The sequence below is a fragment of the Myotis daubentonii genome, chromosome 12 (assembly GCF_963259705.1).
Source record: "Myotis daubentonii chromosome 12, mMyoDau2.1, whole genome shotgun sequence".
Classification (NCBI taxonomy): domain Eukaryota; kingdom Metazoa; phylum Chordata; class Mammalia; order Chiroptera; family Vespertilionidae; genus Myotis; species Myotis daubentonii.
Window position 1 is genome coordinate 77,166,135 of NC_081851.1, and position 27,123 is coordinate 77,193,257.

A 27,123-nucleotide genomic window follows, 5' to 3' on the forward strand; every position below is an offset into this window, starting at 1 on the left:
AATGCACCTCAGTACTAGCCTCGTAAACTGAAGGCTGCCCACTGACCTGCTCTGCGTCCATAACCAGGGCTGAATGGGTTTGTTAGACACTGATAGGGACAGTGCTCCGAGGCATAGCATTATGTGATAGCTACCACATGTATGGAAGAAGGCAAAAATCATGCCTATGTGTGTGCATGTAAGACAAATACACTATGTACATAAATATATCACATGTTATGTGAATATATAGCATATACACATATATACAATATGCAAACATATGTTTGTGAATTGCCTTGTGTTAGAAAAAGAACCTCTGAGAAGACACACAAGCTGTAGGTAACAGTAGAGGGCTCTAAAAATTACAGGGGAGCCCTAGCCAGGTTGGCTCAGTGGATAGTGTCTGCCTGGGGGACCAAAGGGTCCCAGGTTCGATTTCAGTCGAGGGCATGTACCTTGGTTGCAGGCTTTTCCCCGCTGGCCGAGGCCCTGGTCGGGGCTTTTGCAGAAGGCAAGCAATCCATGTGTTTCTCTCACATCAGTGCTTCTCTTTGTCTTTCCCTCTCTTGTCGATGCTCCCTAAAAATCAATGGGAAAATATCCTTGGTTGAAGATTAACAAAAGAAAAAATTAAAAATAAGATGACAGGGGAAGAGGAGTCAGAAAGAATTTCACACTTTATAGCCTTTCACTCCTTCTGAAGGCGAAATATAAATGAAAAAAATTAAAGAAAATATGTTCAGACCACTCTTTTTAAACTTCTAGAATGTTCCACTTATCTCGCAATAATTTCATCACATTGATCTTGCTCTAGGGTGGGTTCTGCAAAGTGGTGGGAGGCAAAGGCGTGCTCCACTGTGGACACAGCCTCCGTGGAACCCCGCTGCGTCTTCGCTGGGGCTCTGCATGCACATTGACTACACATCTAGCTTTGATCCAGTGTATGAACTTGGAGGGAAGCAGTTTAACCCCTAACACCAGGATGCGGCTGAGGACTGAACGCCTGCTGCACAGTGGACTGGCCCAGGGCCTTTGCACAGGTAAGAGGAGCTCAACAGGTCTCCCCCAAAGCACTTCCTGCTCCCCCGCTGGGTGGCCATTGCAAAAGCGACCTACTCAACAGCCCCACAAACCACACTGACATGAAACAGACTCATATCATCGCGATTCTTAATGTAAAGGAGAAAACATTCTTATTTGGATGGCTTGCCTTCTAGAAATGGATGTCTATTTTCAAAATATTGCGCTGGCAGCCCCGGCAGAAGCAATTGTCGCCCGCAGAGGAGGCGCTGCGCCAACACGTGCGGGCAGACAGTGAGTGAGCCTGGCGTTGCCATCAGCGAGGGAGCGCCCACCGGAGCCAGCAACCCGCCCGCCCGCCCCAGGACTCTCCCCAAGGCAGCTCCTTGCCCTCACAAAGCGCTGATCACACTGACATCCTCAGAGGCCTGGGCAGAGGCAGTCTGGGCTCTGCGCTTGACAGCGACTCACCATTGGCCCGAATCCCACAAAATTACAATTCTCTGGTTTGTTTTTTAATTGATCACTGTAGCGTGTCTGACCCCCAAATTGGGAATGCTGTGCTTTTACTTCTATTCTGTAGATCGACAAACAGTCAGAAGGCCTACGTGACACATTCAACATCACTCAGATTTTCAATGGCAGGGCTGGGATTGGAAATCATTACTTCACAAGGGTAGCAAAATTCGCATTCCTTCCTTTGCCTGCACTGGTTCCAGATTTGAAAACTGAGTTTGAAATCTCAAAGCCAGGACAAAAAAACAAACAAACAAACAAAAAATCCCAGTTGATTTAAGTTCAATACATTTCTAATTAAGAAAAACAAAACAACTCTAAAGTCCCTTGGAGACAAAAAGATTAAGTTTGATCATTGGCTTAAGAATACAAAAGGGTGGCCCTGGCCAGCGTGCTATGTGGTTAGAGCATCGGCCTGCACACAGAAGGGTCTTGGGTTGGATTCCCAGACAAGGGCACTCACCTGGGTTGCAAGTTCGAACCCCACCCCTGGTCTGGGTGCGTGCAGGAGCCAACCCACTGATGTGTCTCTCACATCGATGTTTCTCTCTGTCTCCAAATATCAGCTCTACAACTGGTGCTTGTCTTCAGGTTCTTGACCAACGGAGGATTAATGAGTAATACATTGGTTCGGGGTGCACTGAGGAAGTCAGTACCCCAAAATGCTTTGCTATTGGCTTCCTGAATAATACATATCATTTCATCCGGGCACTGTGAGAGATATGCATTATTAGTTTGGCTTGACAGAACAGGAAGCTGAGTCCTGAGAAGTCATAGGCCAGATTCTACAATGATTTTGAGAATTAGAGCCGGACACGTTAACCTGATCACCTATGCTGTTTGAAGCCACATGCGAGAAAGGCAGAGAAGGGGCTATGAATCAAAAGGATCTGCAAATGGTTCGTTTGCCCCGGTTCATCCTACATCTTTAACTGCGGCTGCACAATGTTAACGAGCACAGGGTGTCCAGCCCACCTTTGAGTTTGCCGAGAGAGAGAGTTTTTCCTGCAGCCACAGGCTGCCCGTGAAATGCGTGCTCTGCGCGCAGACAGCTGGGAAGAAGTGGTATTTTTAGCTGGCTTTCTCACTCTCGGAGCAGTAGTCTCCCACAGCACGATTCGATCATGTTTGACTAATGGCTTTACTCAGTTCTATCTTCTTCACGCTCTGCCACTGTTGGCGCCCACAGTATTAAGGGGTTTAATCTTAAAGGAATCCTGTGGGAGGATTCCGTTTTTTCTGTCATTACTGACTCCCTGAAACTGTCTAGGACAGTCCTATGCTCTGTGTGGGATCCCCTGGACACTGAAATTCTTCAGGTAGTATGGAGCTCACCGTGTCTGGAAGAAAACGGTCTTTGTGCATGTAAAGCTGGAGAGGAAAGGCTGACGTCTTCTGTGTGCATTTGTGTTGTACATTATTACCCAGGAACTGCAACGGGCTCGGCAGAGCTGGCGTGGAGGGCCCGGGGGGTCATCAGGGCTCAGAGGGACCTCATGGTCCACGTTCTGAGCAGTGAGTGCCCATCCCGGACCCCAGGAGCCGGCCTCTCTCTCCCCCATGGCCTTTCATGGTCGGGGGGAGGGGGGGTGCGGTAAGGTTGGGTGGAAGAAGGGACATAATACACAGTTAACATGTCATAGCCTTCTTGGGCTGCCATGCTGGGTGACCTAAGAGATCTCTCAGTTCCTGGGATGGAAGGCCAGGATCAAGGTGCCTGCGAATCCAGACTCCGGTGAGAGCTCGCTCACTGGCGTGCAGACGGCAGCCTCACCACCGTGTCCTCACGTGGCCATTCTCCCGTGGTCTCTCTTCCCCTTCACATATGTCAATCCTATGCGATTAAGGCTTCACCCTTTGGACCTCATTTAACACTCATTCCCTCCCGAAAGGCCCCATCTCCACATGCCATCACACTGAGGGCCAGGGCTTCAGCATGTGAACTTGGGGGAGTGCAATTCGATCATAGCAATAATTAATCGCTATTATTATGTGTGAAGCACTGATTAAATGGCACCCGTTATATTATGGATTTTCCCGTTATTTTATTCAACACTCATAAGGTCTTTCCATTATATAGAAATGAGTGTGAGTTTATCATTTCATTTTAAAGGTAAGGAAAATGAAAGAGAAGCTGAAAACTCAGCACTGATCGTCCTGGTCTTACATGCAATCTTTCTCTCTGTTTCTCTCTCTCTCTCTCTCTTTCTCTCTCCTTCCCCACCCCCTCCTGCATATGTTCCCTCCCCCGCCCCCTCCCCCGCCCCCTCCTGCATAGGTGGGTTTCCTGATGGAGGCAGCAATGGTTGTCTCCACCAGGAAACCCACCTCTCAATGAGCTGAATTGAAACTGTCAGTGCGGTCCTGTCGTCCTGTTTCTCAGGTGTTCCACCATCTAACCAGCCAAGGCTACTTGGCTCTTCCAGCCTGCCCACTCAGCCTCAGCCTCCCTCCTGTTGGAAACTCGTATTCCTACGGGTGCCAGGAACTGGGGCAGAGGAGTGCTGATGAAAGCATGAAAGCAGTGACATAAGGTTTCAGTGAAGGGCACTTTCCCCACAGGCTTAAAAAGAGGCTGCATAAATAGGGAATTCAAGTGTGTGTGTGTGTGTGTGTGTGTGTGTGTGTGTGTGTGTGTGTGTGTGTGAAGGTGGATGTAGAGAGGAAGGGAGGGAGGGAGGGGGAGGGAGGGAGAGAAGAAGGGAGGAAGGAAGGAAGGAAGGAAGGAAGGAAGGAAGGAAGGAAGGAAGGAAGGAAGGAAGGGGGAGGGAGGGAGGGAGGAAGAAAGACAGAGAAAGAGATTGAAGCTCAAGAGTGCTTGCTGAAGCCACTAAAAGGAAGTAAAACTGCTGAATAATGCCATTCATTATCCTTCCTTTGCACTTCAAACAAACGGTAATTGTTGGTTTCCCTAACAAGTTGTGTCTTAATTACAGGCCATTAGCCGCCATTAATAAAGGAAACTGATTCCACAAGAATCTGAATATCTTCTCTTACATTTCCTTCTCTAGAAAGAAGACCTGCTTTAAAAAAAAAAAATAGATTTAAATTTCTGCTCTAAATCCTGTAACAGCCCAAGGATCCCTGTCTTCGAAAGCTTAGGGCAGCCACCTGGGGACTCTGTCCTGGCCTGGTCTCCCCTCCCTGCTTCCCTGCCTGGGTGGCAGAGGTGGGGCTTTCACCAGCGCTGTCTGAGTTCAGAGGCTGTGCTCTTAAGCACACTGGGCAGGGGAGGCTGAGCCTCGGGGTCATTGAGGGACTTGCCCAAGGTCAAGGTCTTCTGTGGTGGGAACCAATGTCTGTTCTTCAGTCCCAGTTCCCGGTGTCTCCAATGCAGCACAGCCACACTGACAGCGAAAACCTGCCAGTTTCCACTTGACTAGCTTTCTCATCCCTGAGCCCTGACCTACATCAGCTCCGGCCCCGTACATCCCGCTTCACATGGTCCAATCAGGCAAAGAAAAGAATCCACACTGTCCTCCTCACAACAGATTCGGGCTGGAGGGCTGATTATCTCACAGTTCCCTTGGCGGTGATGGAAATGGGCTCTGGTTCAATGTCCCCGAGAGGACACATGTCTTTGAAGCTCCTTGGTGCTGAATTTAATGAGCCTGATTGTCATCTTCCCAAAGAGAGTGCGGTGAGGCCTCTGCAGTCGGGGTGGATGGAATCACTCATCGATTGCATTGTCACACTCATCACGCAGCCGGGAGACCAGGGCCGGATGTGAAATCAATCTGACCCTCTATTTATAGAGGAGGCAGTGCCTTTGTCATGGGGATCGGACCAGCCACATGGAAGGCAACAGCTGCAGCCAATGACTTCCACAGTTTAAAAGCCACGTTCTGACAGCCCAGGAAAGATCATTTTATTTTTTTGTTCAAAAACATTGTATAAATGGGGACTCTTCTCCTTCCTGTCTGCTTAGATCTTTCTAATCTTCCTTCTATTTCTATTTCTCTCCTCTTCTCACCCTTTCCTAAGCCTCACTCACATCCTTTTTCCTTTCCTTCATTCAACAAAAATTGAAGTTCCATTACGTTCTGGGCATTGTGCAAAACGCTGTGGGGAATTTAGAGAAGATACTCTGGGAACCTTGCTTCGAGCCACTTCTAACACCCTTGTGAAATGGAGAGTACTCACAACTCAGGACCAAAACATCACCTTTCCAGCGGTGCCCACCGTTTGTGCATTTCCCATAATCCTGTAGCACTTATTTCCTGACTTCAGGATCATCACCTGGAAAATAAAGCATGTAGATCTGTGGCACCAATACTTTGGGGTGGTTTACATAAAAAGAAATGAGCTTAATGACAATGACAGAAAGCCTTGTCTGAAGAACCTTGACCTAATTAAACTTTTAAGTCTTAATATCTGTGCAATGAGTATTTTGTAGTGTGTATGTCAGATATTCATGTGATGATTAAATGATATTACACGTATGAAATACTTCACCCAAGCAGGACCTGCCTTCATAAGTACCTGGCTCAATAAGAGTTCAAAAAAAAAAAAGTGATTAGTAGCATAAGATAGGAGGATGTACCTTAGGAATGATGAAGTGTTATCAAAAGTCTACCTTTCTCTCTTCCTCGCTCCTTCCCTTTCTTCTTCCCTTTCTATCTCTCTCTTTTTTTAAAATCCTCACCTGAGGATATTTTTCCATTGATTTTAGAGAGAGTGGAAGAGCTTGGGAAATAGAGAAAGAAATATCGATGTGAGAGAAACATCAATTGATTGCCTCCTGCACATGCCCTGACCAGGGCTCTACTGGGGTGGAGCCTACAAATGAGGTACATGCCCTTGACCTGAATCAAACCCGGGACCCTTTGGTCCATAGGCCAATGTTCTATCCACTGAGCCAAGCCAGCTAGGGCTCTCTCTTTTATTTTGAAGTCTTGCGTTGCAATCTTTTAAAAGGTTGGACTTCCCCTTCCACTTGGAAAAGCTGCAAAGAACATAACCCTGACAATGTACCTGGTCGGATCACATTCAATCACCACTTCTCTTGAGCCCATCAGAGAGCTGAGGTTACAAGGCACCTGCGTGGCCTGAATCCCAAGCAAAGAGAATCCTTCCCAAGAAGAAACTCAAATTCTCCCAGATTCAACAAAGCAAGAGATATCAGTGGCTGCCGCATAGGTGAGTAAGAAGAAAACTTCTAGAATTTTAACATATTATTAAAGGCCGAGTGTGGGCTAATGTGTAAGTTCAGAACAACTACAGGCCCCAGATAGAAGGGGAATTTGCACTCGTGTCCAAGCTCATGGCCACGACCTCCACCAGGCATCACTAGAACGAGAGGCGGCAGTGTAGTCCAGAGGGAGCCCCTATCTGCAAGCAGGAGGTAACTGACAGCGGTCAGTGGCCACTCCCAGAACACTATCCACTTTCCTAGCCCAAAGGCCTCAAGCCACTAGGGGAAGGGGCAGCCAAATTCCTCATGCTCAGGGCATATGCACAGACCAACTGCGCTGAGAAAGGAAGACAGAAGAAGAGCCTTCACCCCCACGGGAGAGGAAGTGAATCACCTTGAGGCCAGTTCTGATACTAATGTCAACCAGAAATATCCTGCTACCGAAGGAAAGTTGGAAATTCCAGCCTAAACTCAACCACAGATACAAGACAGAATTTGACTGCTATGGAGAGAGGGGTGGGGAAAGTTGCAACAAAATAGTCTGGAACTTTGATCAAAATAGTCTTGAACTTCTAGATTCCATATTGTGAGAAAATAGATTTCTCATGTTTATGCCACCCAAGCTTGTGGGATTTTGTTATGGTAGCCCAAGAAGATTAAGACAAAACTAAATAAACTAAAATACATACTTCAGTCAGGGTTGGTAGATGGACCCTAAGATAATAACATTGTCTTAGTCTGTTCAGGTTGCTATAAAAAAATATACATAGTCTGAGTGGCTTAAACAATATGTATTTATTTCTCACAGTTCTAAGGGATGGGAAGTCCACGGTCAAGATGCCAGCTGGCCCGGTTCCTATGCGGGCTCTCTTCCTGGCTGGCAGGAGGCTGCCTCACCCATGTCCTCAAATGATCCACTCTGGTCTCTCTCCCTCTTCTTATAAGGACACTAATCCCCGTGTGAAGGCCCCATCCTTACAACCTCATCTAAACCTAATTACCTCCCAAGCACATATTTGTAAATCGCTTAAAAGACTGCTTGGCCATGTGGAATACATTAGATACGTTGTGAAAACACACACATATACACACACCATAAGATGAAGCTAAGTCTCCGTATCCATCAGAAGGCAACTTGGCAGATAAGTAGTCTGTGTCCCTGTGCGAAGGCATGGATCCTCCCAAATTTTCTTGAATTGCAGACACTTTAGCTCACTGCTTCCTGGCATCTCAGCAACAGAAGCTAAAGGCGTTATTTGGAGTTGCCTGTGTATACAAATAGCTCCGTTTCTGATAAGGAAACTGTTTTTCCTCTCGCCTTCTGCTGAGAACTATTCTGGCCTCCAGAATTCGGTCTGTGAGCCTCCGAGAATGTAAGGAAAGCGGGGAGGAGGGACAGCAGGAGCAGCGAGGCTTGCGCTGACATGAGTAATGCGGTGGGAAGGAGTCTTGAGCACTCTGCACCCGGGGCCCTGGCATGGCAGCGCTGCCATTTGTCTATAAGTAACTGACAGGCCCAAAGTCGAAGGGATTATTTTTAATGTTGCAAGTGATAAAAGCAAGGCTCTGAGGATTCGGAGAAGAGAGATAGCCGCGCGATGTCAGAGGAAAGAGCTTGCGAGTGATGAACGGAGTGAATAATTTAAGACTTTCCCGGGTCAAACGTGATCACCGGAGGTTTGCTGTGTTTCCCTGGGCCTTGGCTTTGAAATCCATGTTCCCTCCAGATGTTTAGTCATTGCTCTAGCTTCCTGATCTGCAAAGGCATCATGGGCCTGTGGGCACCCTTCCAAATACCACAAGATCAGAAATGGCTGGTATGGGACCAGCTGCAGGTGAGGTACTCATGGGAAACTTTGTTTTTGTTTTTGTTTCACTCAGAGAGTAATAGAAGTTAAGAGAATGTACAAGTATTTTAAAAGTTCTGTTTATGCCCTGGCTGATTTTGCTGGGTGGTTAGAGCATTAACCTGTAGACTGAAGGGTCCAGGTTCGATTCCCCATCAAGAACATGTATCTGGGTTGCAGGCCTGATCCTGGCCTGGGTCAGGGGCGCATGCAGGAGGCAACCAATTGATGTGTCTCTCTCACATCAATATTTTTCTCTCTCTCTTCCTCTCTCTCTCCTCCCTCCCTTCCAGTCTCTCTAAAAATCAATGGAAAAAATATCCTCGGGTGAGGATTATTTAAAAAAAAAATGTTTTGTTCACGTTAATTTTCCAGACAGTCTCACTTCTATTTATCCTCTTTATTTGAGACCTACCATCTCAGATGCTGTCATGCTTAAGTTACTGAAGTGGGTCCATTCCTTGGCCCACCTGACCTCAAGCTCACAGCCAACCAGCTCAGGCTGCATCCCCTGCACCAGACAGAGCTCTCCACCCGGTCCCTTCAGTCCTCTCTCCACAGACTCTGGCAGCTGCACTGCCCACAGAACACAGCCCAGTGACCCTTGGAGCTCTGGCTGCCACGTATGTGCTGATGACTTGATTCTGGGCATCTCTGCTGAAGGTCCAAACCCACACATCAAATTGCATGTGATAAACATTCATTTTGGTTGTCCACAAGCTTCGCAAACTCAAACTTTCCAAAACTGGACTCCTTCTACCCACTTCCTTCCCAGGAAAAAAGTGCTCCTCCTGCATCTGCCATCATCATCTGTGAAGCCACACATCCAAAACCCTCAGGACCCACTCTCCTATTCTCAGCCTCTTTGACTCACAGATCCTAGCACATTGCGTTCATCAAGCTCTGTTCTTCTGAAATATCTTTCAGGTCTGTCCCCAACTGCAAACGCTCATCCGCTCATGGCATACCTTTGTATAAACCACCTCATTTGTCTTCCAGGACTGGTCTTTTCCCATTAAAATCTCCTGCACTCTCTCTTTACTCTGACAACTGGAAAAGCAAACTTTAACATTGACTTCCACTTGAAACTGTATAACTTCCAGTGATATAACGTTTGGCTAAGGTGGTTCCACTTCTGAAATGTTGGAGTAAGCTTATCACTGATAAACATACATGAAAACAATACACAAAACAACTTCTAGAAGGTTCCATATAGAGATCAAGAGTAGAAAGATTTCAGAGGAGAACTGAAATTTTGAATAAGAGAATAATACAATTTAGGTTACACATTTCTGTAGACTTTGCTAGAGGGTAATCATGTTATAGGTGACATGGGATGGTGACAGGTCCTGTAGAAACCTCATTGTCTTTTTACTCTGAGAAATGAAACAAGAGAACCCTGGGTAGCCACAACCACCAAGAGGTGAAGGGAAATTCTAGAAAAGAGGGAATTAAAGAAGGAAAGCCCCGGGTTCTGTGGGCAAACTCTGCAAGATTCTGGCTGACTCCTGAGGCAAACTCAGAGCAATCTCCTGCAGATAAAAGAAGTGATTTGTGATTTGAAGGGCTGCTCACTACAAGTGAGTCCTGCCAAGTGACTTGTCAGCTAAAACAAAGGTATTGCCTTCCTAAAAGGAATAATGAATCCACAGACTCACCAAGGGAATATTCACAATGCTCAGGATGCTGTCTGATTGCTGGCCACATGGGGAACCAAGAAAATGAGACCATTCTCAAGGGAAGAAATAGTCAATAGAGACAGAAACTTGAAATCACACGAATGTCAAAATTAGCACCAAGCATTTTAAAGCAATGAGATAAAAGAAAGTAAATTCATTTAAAATGAAAATATGGGCTATCACAGAAGAGGAATAGAAGATCTAAAATAGAACCAAAAGGGAATCTTAAAATTTAAAGATACAATAGCTAAATATTTCTTTTTTTAAGAAAATGAGACATAAATTTAATAAAATTGTGATTTGTAATCAGAGGATAGCCAATGAACTTGAAGATAGATCAATTGGAATTACCCAATCTGATAGAGAAAATAAACATAGGAAGGAAGGAAGGAAGGAAGGAAGGAAGGAAGGAAGGAAGGAAGGAAGGAAGGAAGGAAGGAAGGAAGGAAGAGAAGGGAGAGAAGGAGATGAAAAGCTAGAGCAGCCGTTCTCAAGCTGTGGGTCACAACCCTTTTGGCGGTCGAACAACCCTTTCACAGGGGTCGCCTAAGACCATCCTGCATATCAGATATTTACATTACCATTCATCACAGTAGCAACATGACAGTTATGAAGTAGCAACGAAGATAATTTTATGGTTGGGTCACAACATGAGGAACTGTATTTAAAGGGCCAGAAGGTTGAGAACCACTGCACTAGAGGGTCATTCACTGACTCTAACTTCGGTCCAGAAATGACAGCCATCATTTTTGCTCTCAATCTTTTGGCCAGAATAATCTCATGGCCCCACCTACCTACAACAGTTAGAAAAAGTAGCGAGGAGAGCAACGGGCTACTCAGTAAATGTTTCTAACTATTAAATTATTTGAACTCTGTTTCTACATCTGCATAAATGGAGACATAAATGCTCGCTTTATGTGGCTGCGGTAAGGACTAGATTAGAAGATGCGTATAAAAGAACATCATAGAGTAAATCCTCCAGAATGGCTTGAGCTGCTTTTATTGGCCCCATGAATGAGAGGTTCTTCATCAGCATGAAGGCTTTTAGATTATGAGCACCTGAATTTATAAGCAACATTTTGTGCAAGTGAGAACGTGTACATATTTGTGGACTTTCTATCAGATTTTCAGTGTTGTTGGGCCCAAAATGTTAAGAATCGAATGATCTTTCTCATCTGAACAACAACACAACAAAACAAAATCATGGGCCCCATACAGTGACCTCCCTGGTTCTCTATTTCCCAGATGGAGGTTGATCTGAAATCTGGGGGCCCCCACCCAGCTCACAGTTAGGTGCAAACCCACCTGCATGTGTTCTGGGGTTGCCCGGATGTCTCCCGCCTCTCCAGGCTGTTGCTCTCTCAGCAGCGTCTTCTCACCATCAGAGCTTCTGTCCTGAGCTCCGCCGGCTCCTCCTCCTACTTCCCCAGGACGCTCTGCCCGGTGGAGGCATTGCCTGGCGCTGGAGAAATGACTCCATCAATTGGGAAACCATTGCCGTCAACACTGAGTAATTCCCACACATTATTCTCTTCGCTTTGGTTTGATATTTCTGAGGGCCTGCACTCCGCAGAGTGAAATTGCTAAATTCCGTCAAGAGATCATAGAGTTGGCCCAGTTTTTTAAAAGAAACCCTATGTTTTCTCTTCAGTTAAATCTCCACGTCAATTCCAGCTACAATTTGTCAGTGCTGAGGCCTTGCGCCCCTTTCTTCAAGGCAACTGCAATTAAGAGAAATCACTTCTTATTAAACCTGGAGGGGTCTGTTCTCGGTTAAAGGGCACTGTGCCTCATTCAGACGCCTCTGGGAGTACTCGGCAGCCAGATGGAGTCGGGGGTTTTGCCATGAACCTTGAAATCACATGGATTACTTAATCATTTACGAAAGCATGTCATACGCATACCCTTTTGATCTTTAAATGAGTGAACCTGTTTTCAACTTTCCCTGCTCATTCTGCAAAACCCGGCCGAAAAGCAGTCTACCTACCAGGCTCGGGCCCAGGAGAAACGGGAAGTATTACCTGGTCTTCCGAGTGTTGCTGCTTCTTCTCTGGCCATTTCTCCGGAGGCGAGGCCTGTGACTGTGCAGTGAGTCCACCTGTCTTCTTTAAGAAGACACAAACGTCCTCCCAGGAAAGGTCATCTGAGTGCTGTGTCCTGGTAAAACAAACACCGCCCATGACCACTAGGCTTTTTTTTTTTTTTTTTGAGTTACAGAAGCGACATCCTCCTAAAGACCTCAGGCTGTCTTTTTGCCAGGTGATCCTATGGGCAATCTCACCTTTGAACTTACTGGTAGTTGAACCAGGACCTAATAAAAGCTATTTGAAAGTGATAGCGATACTGACTTCTTCAGATTATTATATGAAAGCGCCTCACACGTGGTAGTCGGTTCCGTAATGCTCTGAGAGAACATGATGGGGCAGGCGTCCGCTCTGTCTCCCCGAGGGATCTGGCTCCGGCTCCACCTCCATCCGGGCCCCTGCCTCCATTTATCCAACGCGAGCTAACCTGTGTCTTTATCCTGGCTTTTTCCTTCTTTCAAAAAGTACAATCTTTGAATCGATAGAACACGCAGATAGCGGCCGTCGTTAGATTTGGAAAGTTGTGTATTAAATGGCCCTGCTTGGCCATTTTCTAGCTGTGTGTTCCTTCAGTTTTCTCATCTGCAAAATGGAGAAAGTAAGAATTTCACATTTTGTTTCTTTTGTCGGGACTAAATGAGTGGGCATGTGTGTATCACTTAGAATCGTGCTTGTCCCATGGCTTTTGCTCTCTGCATCTAAGCTGTTGTCAGTATTCAATGCGGAATCCAGGAGTTGTGGTGAGAGCCCCTTACTGGTTAGTTGTCGCCCATTACTCTGCTAACCGAGAGGAACAGATGGAAGAGGTGGGAATGAAGAAAGAACAAGACATGGGAGATGGTCAGGAGAGACAAACCTCATTTAAAAAAGCAAACTACCTCTAGGCTCAAAGCCATGATAGAGTTTTGGAAAATCTAGTGGAAAAAGAACAACAAAAAAAAGTGAAAATCACACATTTTAATTTTTATCATAATCGGACAGAGAACCTAAAACACTGAATACATTTCAAACATGGTGTTCTGACTGTTCATTTTCGGGGCGATATTGTTGAAGGACATAGAGAATTGCCAAGAAATTTTTATCTTTATTTAATAGGTTTATTGTTAGTATCAATATTGAGATTAAAAATCTGTATTTGTTTTTATTATAGATAAGCAAATAAGTAAGCATGTTGATACTGTAAGAACCTAAGGTTTTCATTGCAGTAGAAATAACATAAGTATGTAAAGTAAGATAAATTAAGGAAGACTTTATAATGTAAAATTTAAAATGGAAATATGAGTATGAACTCGTGATTTCAATATATAGCTGCTCCCTCGCTTTTCCACTGAAAGGGCCGAGACTTAGTGAGAGATGCCGCAGAAGCAATGAGCAGTCGGGACATCCAAGCCGGGGTTTCCAAATGCTAGGGGACAGACTCCCCCAGGAAATGGCTGGTTCCAGGTCCGAGGCAGGGGAAGGCAAGACCCATCTCTAGCATCATGTGCCAGGAGGCAAAGCAGAGCTCCAAGCTCTGGAGGCCACTAATGGAGGGCACAGGAGTGTGGTGTGTACACTGCCAAATAGAATAAAGAGTGCTTCGTCCTGCTGGCGTGTTACCACTGCTTATGTCACCCTAAACGGAGCTCAGCTACCCTGATAAGCACATGGCCGCCGTGCCTAAGAAAATACAAACTTAGTGAGTATGAGAACAGCCAAAAATAATGATGTAACCCTGAATGATACAACCCATATGATGCAACTTGGTGATGTAACTTTGAACTAATAGAACGGGAGGCATACGGTCACTCCCAGGTCCTGAGCTAGTCAGCGTGCCACGGGGCATGGCGACCAGCCCACCCCAGCCACGTGCACTGAGAAAGCCTGTGCTCTGCTTCGTCTGATTCTTCAGGAGGCACCGGAATATCAGCGGGCGGAGGGCATCTCCTGGTGAGCAGGGCAGAGAGGAAAAACACGCAGCAATGAGGGGATTCGGGTCACAGATCCCTGACCCATCTTTTAAGTTTCTTAGCCTGTTAGGTTTTTAGGGGACTGCGGCTTGAATTTGTAAATGCTTATGCAAGTGGTTTGCCTGGTTCCTTGCTTCTGCTTCTCCAAGAGCTCAGCTTGGCTGTGACTAGAGTAAACTTGAAATTGAAACTAAAATTGGAAACTCAAGTGGAGCAGAGGAACCCTCGGTAAGAGGCTCTGATTGTCTAAATGTGCAATGACTTGAACATCAAAGGAATAATTTTAGAAATGAATTATCACACGTTGCGTTTAAAAATTCATGTTTCCATAGTGTTATGTAGAAAAGATAGGGAAAGAGAGGGGGGAGATGGAAAGAAGGTCAGCTCAGAAATGTAGGAGGAATAATTGTTAGCAAAATCACTGTGTTCCAGCCAACATGACAATAATTGATTCGGGCACATATCACCGATGAATACTAACATTATTTGTGAAAAGTTGTTGGGAAATAGGGTAAAAAGTCACCAAGTATCATTTCATGGATTACTTACTGATTACAAAAGGAAAGTGCACCTCTAAAATAAAGACACCAGGCTGTCACCGCACTTGGTGTTGCCAGTAATGCGACAAGGGACAGGATGTGCTTCTCATTGTGTTGAGGTAGATGTCCAGCATCTCTTTGGTAATACTCTAGACCGCCAAGTCTAGAATACTACAAAATGTGGAATAAAAGACACCATATGTTTTTAAATGGCCTACACTCTTTAAATGTTTTAAATTTAAACTTAAAAAGATTGGAAATGATGCAAGAGACCTAACAATCATATGCAAAGCTTAGAACTTGATGGAATTCTAAGTAAAACAAACAGCTATTAAAAGGTATCTGAGAGACCACTGAGGATGTCGTAATACGAATTGTATTATGAGAGGACTGTGGAATGTTTGTTATTCTTTTTTTAATATATTTTTATTGATTTTAGAGAGGAAGGGAGAGGGAGAAAGATATAGAAACATCAATGATGAGAGAGAATCACTGATCTGCTGCCTCCTGCATGCCCCCCCACTGGGACTGAGCCCACAACCCGGGCATGCGCCCTTGACCAGAGTCAAACCCGGGACTCTTCAGTCCACAGGCAGATGCTCTATCCACTGAGCAAAACCAGCCAGGGCTGTTTGTTCATCTTTCATGTGTGTTTGTAGCTTTGGGTCAGTTAAGAGGCATCGGCTAAGTTATTGATGAATGAGATACCATTGTTCTTAAATGGTTCAGAAAAATAATGCAGATGAAGAAAATGAAACTGTATTGTATCAATTCATGAAAATAAATGAAGGTCTGAGGTTGTTCATCATTGTACTGGCTCCTGAACTCAGCCACCTTTCACACTCCAGCACGCCACTCTCCCCACATCTGCTCTCCCAACCACGCCCCTGTGGGGTTGTATGGAGGTTTATTGCATAGGGTTGACTCATTCAATCATCAGCCGTTGGTGACTGAGCTCTGTCTCAGGCTCCTCTCCCCAGAGGTGTGTGTGTGGGGACTGGGGGTGGGACTTAAAGTGCCAACCCTCTAATGGCATGGCTGACTCTACTGTCAATCAGCCCCCATCCTTAGGGAAATGACAAAAAGGACCTCATTAACATAACAAAAGACATCTTCATGGCTCACACTTATTTTCAGCTGGTGGGGTCACTGTCACCAGGGCCCACAGAATTCAGGACAATTAATTATTCAGGGTCATGTGTTCCATACCTTCCCAGAAGATACCTTTTTTTGTGATCCAAGGTCAAGAGAGCTTTAGAATCAGCTGACAAGTCTTTCGGGCCACTCCTCCATCACTGGGTGTAGACTGGACTCCAAATGGACCTCATTTCAGAAAGTAGATCCAATCCTTTAAAGCAAACAATTTTTAAAAACAACCCTTTTAGAGTAAAAAGAGGCTTTCCAGGTATGGCTTTCAATCAGCATTTCTCAAAATGTGCCCAGCACACTTCCATGAGGCAGCTCACAAATCTCTGCAGGAGGAGGCTATGGGATCTAACGGCTCCAAAGCCGTGAGACCCTGTTTCTCTCCCCGCTTAGCACCTCCCAGGGCGGGTGCTCTGAAGAACGGTCTCTAGGAAACACCTGGATGGAGGGAACCTCACGGACAATTCGGGTCCTGATCCCTGTGCCTGAGAGGACAGAGCCCTCCCTGCATTGTCCTGGGGAGGGGAGGGCACATTCACAGCTACCCTTCCGCTGCCCCACGTGACATGTGGGCAAGCGAGCCTCCACAGGGCCCGTCACACACACTCCGCTCACGGTCAAGAACCCACGAGGTTCTGCTGAACTGGATTAAAAGGATTTTCAGCTTAAAATTGCTCTTAGGTCGAGAACTATGCAATGCCTTCCTGGGGATTTAGAATGGATATTTGGAAATGTTAAGATAACATTTCATGACCGAAATCATTCTAACCGAAATGGAAAGGAAATCACCTCCAGGAGAAATCTTCCTGCCAAACCATGAATCTCTGTGAGGCTAAAAGCGGGCACAGGGGCAGGATTCAGAGCATGGAGAGGCTGTCACTTCGGCTGCCGCTCCCTGCGAACGCCGCCCGCATACCGAGTGACGGAACTTGGGGATTTGTAAACCTCATTCTGGCTCAGTCATGTGAATCCAGCCAGACCGGATGGGAAGGCTGCAGAATTTCTGACTACAAATGCAATCGGCTTTCTTCTGCCGATTTCTGTAGAATTTCTTCTTAGGCTGTACACAGTGGGAGGACAATTGGTGATATTTGGGGAGAGAAACATTCATACAATATCAGTTCTCCTCTTGTCACATAGCAAAGTCGTCGTGCTTTTGAAATCATGGTTGCAAATATGAGGGAAGAATAAAATGGCCACATGGTATTCTTCAGACTCTTCATGAGCACCTACTATGTGTTAGAAGGTGTGTCAGCACTGTGGTTGATTGAGTGGATAAGGAAAATGTCTGGTATATAACAGAGCTCACACCCCAGTGGAAAAGATAAATCCCTGCACGTGCACTTGTAAACCCCAGTCAGGAAATGTGTATTGGATGCCACCGGTGGACCAAGACTCATGCTAAGCCATGAGGAGCGAGACTATGTGGAGACATAAGGCAATTCCCATTCCTGACAAATTACTTAGGGAGAAAGGAAGGAAGGAATGTATTATGTTACAACGCAGTTGAGGTCTACAATATAGTTGCTAACTCTGCCCAGAGAATTAGAAATAGTTCCACCATGGCTTTCATTTTTCTAGTCTTTGAAAGTGTGGAGATAAGTCCATCTGGCAAAGAAGAAAGACAAAGAGTACACATCGTTGTCAGAGGACACATTTGGGCTGTTTTGGAACATGGCTCCGAGGGACTTGGACCCTCCTCGCACTGAGTGGTTGGGTCCCTGTAACCTTCCCTTGGGCACCCACAGAGCATAGTGGGTGTGGTTGTGGGTGATTCCTGCTAAGTGATGAGCAATTTACAAATGTTAATATCAGGATGAGTGTTCTAATTAAAATTAACCCCTCATCTTATTCCTGGCCCAGAACATAAGCTGAATTTTAATTGTCTAGAGCCGTGGTCTGCAAACTGCAGCTCGCGAGCCACATGCAGCTCTTTGGCCCCTTGAGTGTGGCTCTTCCTAAGCCTTAGGAGTACCCTAATTAAGTTAATAACAATGTACCTACCTATATAGTTTAAGTTTAAAAAATTTGGCTCTCAAAAGAAATTTCAATCGCCGAACTGTTGATATTTGGCTCTGCTGACTGATGAGTCTGCCGACCACTGGGCTAGAGCTTGTCTGACTTGCCACCAGCCTGTCAGCTCCACGAAGGTGGGACCTTTGTCTAGTTTACCACCTGCTTCGGGTGGATGAGCAGATAGAACCATGGGCAGCAACACGTGACCTGAACTCAAATCAACCGCTTACCCCAGTGGGAAGTGGGACCGGAAGAAACTAAGGAGGACAGGATTTAGATGAAGAAGAAACCGCTTCTGTCCGGGGGATCGGGGACAGCCTGTCACACACAGTCGCAGGGAAACGAGGCCTCGATGAATAATACTGTTTGGAAAACATGAAGCCAAAAGAGAATGCTCTCCATCCCCCGGGAAGCCTGACGATGTTGCACGGACGCCTGCAGGACTAAACTGCACTTCTCTCCAGCTCTCGATGCTGCACGCTACCTCCATCTGCCTCCAGATCCTCCTTGAACACTTGAAACCCACGGCAGGTCTTTGGCAGCCGCCCCCAAGCGGAGATGGCTGTCTGCGACCCAGGGCTTGGCTTCGGGGAATCGCCAGGTGGTGCCGACATGCGATGCGCAGGGCTGTCCCAGGGCAGAGTCCCCGGGACCTGCTCTGCTCCTCCCGTGGCTGCGCGTATTTCCAGGCCACGCCGAGGGTCATGCTCATCAAGGCAACGGGCATCGCAACCAGTAATCACCGCCGAGTCTGAAGAGCCCTCAGAGGAATGGCTGCAGGTGTCGTGTGGGGCTGAGCTCATTAGGGCCGGAGTGAAGAATCTGAGGGCTTCGCCACCTTGCAGAGGAGGACGGCCTTGACTGTTGAAGAGCCCCGCCCCAGGCAGGCATCACGCAGTGCGTGTGGTCTGTGCTTCAGGGGGGTCTCCTGTCCCCACTCCTTTGAATAGTTTCAGAAGAGCCTCTGTTATTCCGGAGCATCTTGGGGAGCAGCCCCTTGAGAAGAGCTCAGGACGAGGCGTCTGTTTTAGAGTCCAAAGGGCCCCGGGGCCCCGCCCCTCCCGGATGGCCCTGCTGGATCTTTCAGCCCCAGCAGGGACCACAGTCTGTACTGGCACTGGGTTCAAAATCAAAAGAGTCACGAAAGAAGACTCGGCGAGCCTACTATTTTTTATTTATTTTCCAATGACCATTGACGTACAATATATTAGCTTCAGGTGTACGACGTAGCGATTGGACATCCATATACTTTATGAAGTGGTTGCCCTGAGAAGGTAGTACCCATCTGATGCCATTCCTGGGTGTGACCACATTATGGACTATCTTCCCTAGGCTGCACGTACATCCCTGTGACTATTCATATACCTGGCAATTTATCCTTCTTAATCTCATTCGCCTTTTTTCGCTCATCCCCCCCAAGCTGGTGATCATCAGTTGTTATTCTCTATGTCTATGCGTTTGTTTCTGCTTTGTTTTGTTTTGTGATTCCACATGCAGGTGAAATCATATGGTGTGTGTCTGTGTCTTAGATCGGGGGTGGCAGCGGGAACCACCCGCCCGCAGGTTCCCAGGGCGAGGGGACCGTTTGAGGAACAGCTGGAGACTGAAGGTCAAGCTACTTCTGCTTCTAATTTTCCCTCCACCAAAAACCTTGAAACTGGTGCATTTGATTAATTAACGAAGGCTATAAGTTTCCTATAAAACACACTGTGCAGTCAGTGTTTGCTTAATTTAATTGGGATAAAATTGGTCCTGTGAGCAATATTTGTCATAGGCAAAGTCACTCACACTCTCTAGTTCAGCTTTTCACAATCTAAAACAAAGATGATTACTTAGCATTTGCCAGCAGGAGTGAATTCAACAAGGGCTTTAAAATAAATTCCAGGTTCTCCAAAGAGAAGGGGAAGGCCAGGCTTCTTGTGTCCTTTTGACAAATGGAGCATCACCTCTGGAAAAGTCTGCAAACGGGGAGTAGCCACCCTCTCTTTCTCACCTACAAAATGTGCAAAAGATATTCTCTTCACCACAGAGGTTCTCCAGAGGCCTGGGTAATAACCCTATCTAATAAAAGGCTAATATGCAAATTGTCCCCTCGGGAGTTCCACTGAAAGACCAGAGTTCAATCGCTCGCTTGCTATGATGGGCACTGACCACCAGGGGGCAGCGTGAAACATGATGGGTGACCAGCAGCAGCAGCGGGGTGCTGAGGGAGTGAGGGAAGGAGGCAGTGGGGAGGCCGGGAGGCGGGGAACCTGATCATCCCTGATCACCAGCCAGGCCCAGGGACCCTACCTGTGCATGAAATTCATGCACCAGGCATCTAGTTTCTAATAAGCATTCCTGAGATTTGAAATGGGAACATTCGACATGCAGATCGGGAAATGTGGAAGCAAGGCTTTCTCCTTACTTTCTGCTGAGTCCATTGACATTTCCCCTGAGTGGCCAGCCTGGCCAGGAAACACAACTATTCAAGGACCTCAGTACAAGGTCATTCTTGGTTCAAACTCAATAGGTGTGTGTGTGGTGGGGGGGAGAGGGGGGTGACACCAAAAGCCCTTTTAGAGGATTCCTATTGTACAGAAGAGGGTTTGCCTTTCATGTATATTTAAATTGCATTAGAGTTTCATGACCTGAAGTAAAGACAGATCACTAAGATATAGGAGCAGCAGCCCTTCCCACTGCACACTAGAAAACAACCCTAAATTTAAACAGCACAGCCTTTGCCAAGCACCGCACTGCTCTAAAATTCATGGGCATGGAATATTAAAATGCATTAAGTTCCATTTCTCAAAAAGCATTTGTTTATTGAACAGATAATGACATTCTGTGTTTGAAGTGCCAAACATGTAGAGATAAGCAGGAAGGAGGGGGTGTGTTACTCATCGCCAAGTCTGGAGGGCTTCATTTTTCATATTGACTGTAGCTCTGAAAAACCATTTACACGGAGATTTACACGTAAGGCTACTCGCTGCCTGTGAGTTCCCTTTCTTTTCCCTGAGAAGTCTGCAGTTGTCAATGAGTCCAACGGGCATTGGAGCACCAAACCATGGAGGCATAAAAATCTTCACGACGCATCCCAGCCCACTCAATGTTTTCCTGGGCACGGACATGCGGGCAGGTGAAACGAACACTTGCAGCCAGGACATACCCCCTAAGCTGGTCAGTACACAGCTGTCTTCTGGACTCCACAACTGATACATGAAGCGATGACCACCATCATTTTTTTTTTTTTTGGTCATTTGAAGCAAAGAGAGCATTTGTGCTTGTGAATGTGTGTTAATATGCATTAAGATGCGGTAGACAGTCTGGTGTAGTAGTTAAGAGTTGAGCTGGAGACGGTCCCTCGATACCACACCGTCAAGATTCAAATCTCAGTGTCCCTATGACGAGCTGTGTGGTCCTGGGTAAACTACTCAGTCCATCTTATCCGCGCTTTTCTCATTTGTAAAATGTGGCTAATAATATTGCCTACTTCCCAAGGTTATTGTGAGGGTTAAGTAAATATATAAAAAGCACTTAATGCCTGATATACAGACCGTGCTATACATATTAGTTATTGGTATTATATACATACCAATCATATTGATAGTTATTTTTTGTTGCCTTTGATTCTGCATGTTAGGAGCTTGAAAGCCATCACTCCCACTAACAACAGCAAAAAGCTAAACAGACTGAAAGTGGACAACTTGTCTTGGATCCATAAGAGAGGAGAGGACAGAGGGCAGACTGCGCCCCCCCGCCCCCCACCCCGCCTCGAGCCTGGAGAGTCAGTCCGGTGAAGTCAGATGCAAAGCTTCCGGACGGAGCAGAAACTCACAGCAGAAATCCCCACGGACCGGTGCCAGGGCGGGGACACCAGAGCTGCAACTGATACATTGTGGAGGCTCATGTGGACAAGTCCGAGAGTCAAAAACCCCAGGGGACTCAGTCAGAGGGGGACCCCCAAAACATGGTGAGGTTTCCTCCTGGACGTTGGCCAGGTTCCCACCTGGTGCAGCTATTACAGTAAACAGCAGGAAAAATCCCCTAGACTTCTGGCCAGGAGGAGGGGAAAGGAAGCGTTTCGCAAGACCCCAGGGGCCTCTGCTTTTCTTACCAGGGCGGCCACTGCGGGGAACCTAGCTAACCAGAGCCTGACCTGGCTGGCCTGGGGGGAAGGAAGTGCCCCCCTCCAGCCCACACTCGCCATCCTGGCCTTCCTAAGGGGAGAGGGAAGGGGAGAGGTTCTCACAGGGCTCACGGTCCAGGCTGCAGGCTCCCTCGAAGACGGAGCACATCTGGTCCAGCGAGCAGGGGATTACATCTGCAGAAAGTCTATAAGAATCCACAGAAAGTTTACTGGAATCAATGTGCAGGTCTAGTATTGTTGAGTTCATGGGGGAGTTGATGCTTTGTCTCATTATATCAATGTTATAACTCCATTTTTCTGCATAATAGTAGTTCTGTGTATTGTGCATTCACAATTCACAAGTGCATTCACTTGTGCAATACTTGTGCTATAGAAGGAATATTTTTTTCCTCCCCAAAGTCATGTGTTGACGTTCTAACCCTCAATGTGACGGTATTTGGTGGTGGGGCCTTTGGGCATTAATTAACATTAAAGGTGGTCTTAAGAAAGGGTCCCTAAGTAGTTTACCCATAGCCACACAGCTAGTCATGGGGACACTGAGATTTGAATCTTGACAATGTGTTATGATTAGATTAATGTCCTTATAAGAAAAGGAAGAGATAAGAACTGAATCTGCCAGCACCTTGAACTTGAACTTCTCAGCTTCTAGAACTGTGAAAAATCAATGTCCATTGTTTAAACCACCCCACTCCATAATATTTTGTTATAGAAGCTCAAAATGACTAATACAGTGTACAAGTGTGGTCCCCAAATACCAAGGGGTGGCACTAGGGCCTGTTTCTCACTGTTCATGTCTCCTCCTCATGGGTACCTATCAGTTCTTGAGCCTACATTGTGTGTTTGGTCCAATTCGTACTGCATACTTGGTTTCTAATGTTTTCCATCGGTCCTTCCATGATAAATGGCCTTCGTGAAAATGGACTCCAAAGCCCTAGCCACCAGAATCAGGGGTTGGATAAGCATCTGCTTGGCTTCCTCACTGTGTCCTATGACCATTGTTGCAACCCACACAGGAAGGGCCTGTCCAGCTCAGGCCAGAGTAGTGCAGACAAGAAGCAGTGCGGGCACGGGCATCCCCAGTGCTGCCATTCTAGCCCTGCCACTTGCAGCTAAAACATCTTGGGCAAGTCGTTCAGTTCACTGACAATTATCTACAAATTGAGATTAAAAATAAATACATCTCAGTATTATCCTAAAAATAAAACGAGATACCGTGTGTCATGTGCCTCACATAGTGCTTGACATGTTTCTCCTTATTAAATATTAAAAATAAAGCAATTAAAGAAAAGAATGCTAAACCTTTCAACACTGTGAAGTTGAAGAGCTCGTTTTGAGAGCAGAGCCTGCAGCTCAGAAGTCGGCTGTCTCCATTCTCCCAGAGCCTTCCCACTTAGCTCTTTGTGGTTCGTATTTTTACCTTTCTAGACCTTCAAGCGTGTGATCTTTTATTTCAAAGGAGAAGGTCCTTTCCTTTCACAATTAACCATGGCTTATCAGTCATGGTTACAGAGAAGAGCAGTCTTAATAACACCACCTTTGGTACAGCATCACAGATTTGATCCAACTTTCATATACGTTATCTTATTTGATCTTCACAATGTTACTTGGACATAAGCAGAGCAGCAACCAACCTTTGCCCCCTATTTAATGGATGAGGAAACGGAGGACCCGAGAAGATGAAGTCTGTTAGTAACAGACTGTAACATGTGCTCTCTGCTCATAGAGATCTCCGGGAAAGTTTTGAGAACGGGACATGAACTCAGCTTCTGGTGGGATTGTAAGGTGGTGTGGTGTGCTGGGAAATATTCTGAACTTGAAGTCAGAAGAGATTTAGAGCCCAGCCAGTGTTGCTCAGCGGTTGAGTGTCAGCCCATGAACCCGGAAGTCATGGGCACATGCCCAGTATGGGGTGTGCAGAAGGCAGCCCATCAATGATTCTCTCTCATCATTGATGTTTCTATCTCTCTCTCCATCTCCCTTCCTCTCTGAAATCAATAAAAATATATATATTTTTAAAGAAAGTATTTGGATTGAGCCAACACACCTGCCTGGCTATCATTAAGGGTCAGGGGGAGCCTCACCTCTCAGAGTTTCAGCTTCCTTGTCTGTATAACGAACATCATGTATGTTTCCTAGGAGGTCCAAGGGTTAGTGAAATGTAGGTAATTCTTTTAGCACAACTATCTGGGAAATAGTAAATATTTCACGAGTCTTATTTCATCTCCTGCCTGATACACGCCCTGTACTGGACATGTGCCCATGGGGGCGTGAAGATAATTGAAGGTTGGCTCAGAAATCCGCCACTTTCTCATGTGTGACCTCAGGGGACACTGTTGTCCATGATGAGGAAAGGAGAATGTGCTGAGAATCAGATCTTCTCTTCAGTAAGTCAGCACTGCTCTGGCACATGTGGGAGAGAGTTCCAGTTTCACAGATGTCCAGTGTGGAGATATATACCGAATACTCATGCTTTTTAAAGCCGTCACGTAAGATGACGTAGAGATAACTAGAGGAGCTCACTGTGGCAGGCCTCCAGAGCCGAGGTGCACAAATCCCCTCTAGGCCTGATGTCAGAGATCTCCAGGACCCTTTGCATAATGAGAACCAGAATAAGACAGAGTTAACGCTGCCCGCTGCAAAATCTACGCAGTCCCCGAGCTAGAGGGAACATTGGCGGTCAGAGGCCAAACCCCTCGAGCTATAAATAAGGGAAATGATGTCCAGGGAGTGAGGCTTTTAGGACGCACAGGTTGTGTATTCAAGAATTCAGAAAGGGGGCTGTCCTCGGGAACTCTAGGTCAGCTTGTCACCTCTCCCGCATCTCCTCGCAAACACACCATCATCCCGCTTTCTGTGGACCTCACTCGCTATCAGGGCTTTCCTCCCACCTGCAAGGGTGCACTAGCATCTTCTCTCCTTCTTCTCAACCAACGCAAAACCAACCAGACCGCTACCTTCTCGGAGAGGGCTTAACAGACAGCATCCCTGCCTCACTTTTGCTTTACCAACCACCCTGGGGTGTCCTGGGCAGGATAGATGTCTGTTGAGAAATGCCATTCCCTATAGAGAAAGCTGCATGTGGCCAGGAAGGGAGTAGTAGAACCGCAGCACAATGTCCCAGAAAGTCAACCAAGTTAGAAATAGCACAGACATGAGGCTGGTAGCGAGGCATGGGTGAAAGTGTGGCCTCTCCTTCCAGCCCTGAAACTTGCCTAGGTCAAGGCTAATCGGTCTGTTTCGCTCATTTCTTCTCTCCTGCCTATCTTGCTGCTCTCTGCCTTTCAGAGGCCTGGGAGGAGTTCAGCAGGAAAACAGGGCTGTGGGAACCAGTGACAAAGACATTTGACGACATTAAGTAGAGGAGACGTGTTGTGTTTGCTTTCTAGTTCTGGTCCCTTGCTCAGGGGGTCCAACTGCTTTCTGCGCGGTGTTGTTATCACATCTCCCCACTCAGCACCTCGCTTTCTGGCACCACTGCTTTCTATAGAGCAGTAATTTGGGGTGTGGGGGAATCGGTGATAAATATAAATGTTGAGGTATGTTTTCATGTAACTGAAACAGTCCAATATAATCACAAGGGATAAAAATTTGTAATTTTCTTGTCAATTTAAAATGTTACAACCCAATACAAATGAATCAACTGATTTTAATAGATGGTGAGAACTATTTGCTTTTAGTAGATGGATTATGTGTATTTGTACTGAGTTAATATAAAGGCATCTAGAATCCTAATAAAAGAGTAATCATGACCTACCTACATGTTTTATGAAATTGCATTGAGTTTTTGTCATTGAATACATGTACATTTGTCAATTATTGTGATCACGAGTTTTAAATGATTATCAAAGAAGGTAAAAAGCAATTTTGATTGCTCTTACTAAGACAACCAAGATTCACTCTCAGTATGGTAAACTCTTACATAACCGATAACCCAGTTTAGCACTGTGTGCAAAAGAATGGACTATAGTCAACTTTTTTCCAAATGTATAAACATTTATAAAATAGAAACATTGCCTCAGGATAAAAAAAAACCAAAACTACAGTTCCTGAAAAATCCAAGGGATGTGACCATCTCTGAGAGAAGCAGAGAATCACAGATGGCCTCTTTTTTTTCTTGACTGAAGATTGTTCCAGAACACTGATGGAATTTTATAATTAGAATAAGATACAGAATATGTCCAAATTTTATAGGTGAAGAAGCAATTTGAGGGACTTGGGAAGAAAAAGCCAGGATTTGTTCACCAGCTGCCATATGTTAGATACATTAGACACTTGAGTGTACCTGGTACTCTTGTAGGTATTTGTTAATATAGTACCTCACTTATTTAAAAAAAAACAACAATACCAATATATAGTTCCTCTTCACAGATGAAGGAACTTAGGCCTGGAAAGGGCACATGGTTTCCTGGAACTATGTACATAGTGTCAGAGCTAGGATTAGAACTCAGCTCTCCAATATTAATCTGTTATTCCTTCCTATACACCATCACAATTTACATTTACTCAAAAGAATGACCTTAAAAATTTTCTTTCAGAAAAGCATAAAGCATATGACTGTGAGACTATGGTTGCTTTAGATGTAGCAGGCACAGTAATCCTTTTTCGCCTATAATATTTGTATAACAAGTGGTAGCTGAATCCAACAAACACAATCACACATTTTCCCTTGTTCTACCAAAGGTCACATGCGCAATTGCACCCAATCATAAACAGTTAAACACTACTTGATTTTTGGATGTATGTCCTCCTTTCTCGTCTGGTCTGTTTAGACAGCCTGCAGAGTTTCATGAGCTATTTGAAATATGCATTTGCCCGAGCCCTTTCCCGCGCACGGCTTTTCCTACAGACACTGAGTTCCCTGTGAGAATCCCGTGCTGTGCAGGCCAAGACCTCACCTGCCACAGCTCGAGCCTGAGCCAAGTCCGGGGCAGATACAAGAATCATCTCTTCCACCACCTTTTACGGGAAAATTCAAGCTAAAACCAAACCCATTTGGCACTGACTCAGAGTGGGACTTCCTGAAGCAGTGAGAGGAAAGGGAAAACTATTTAAAGGCACATCTTCTAAAATAGAGTTTAACCC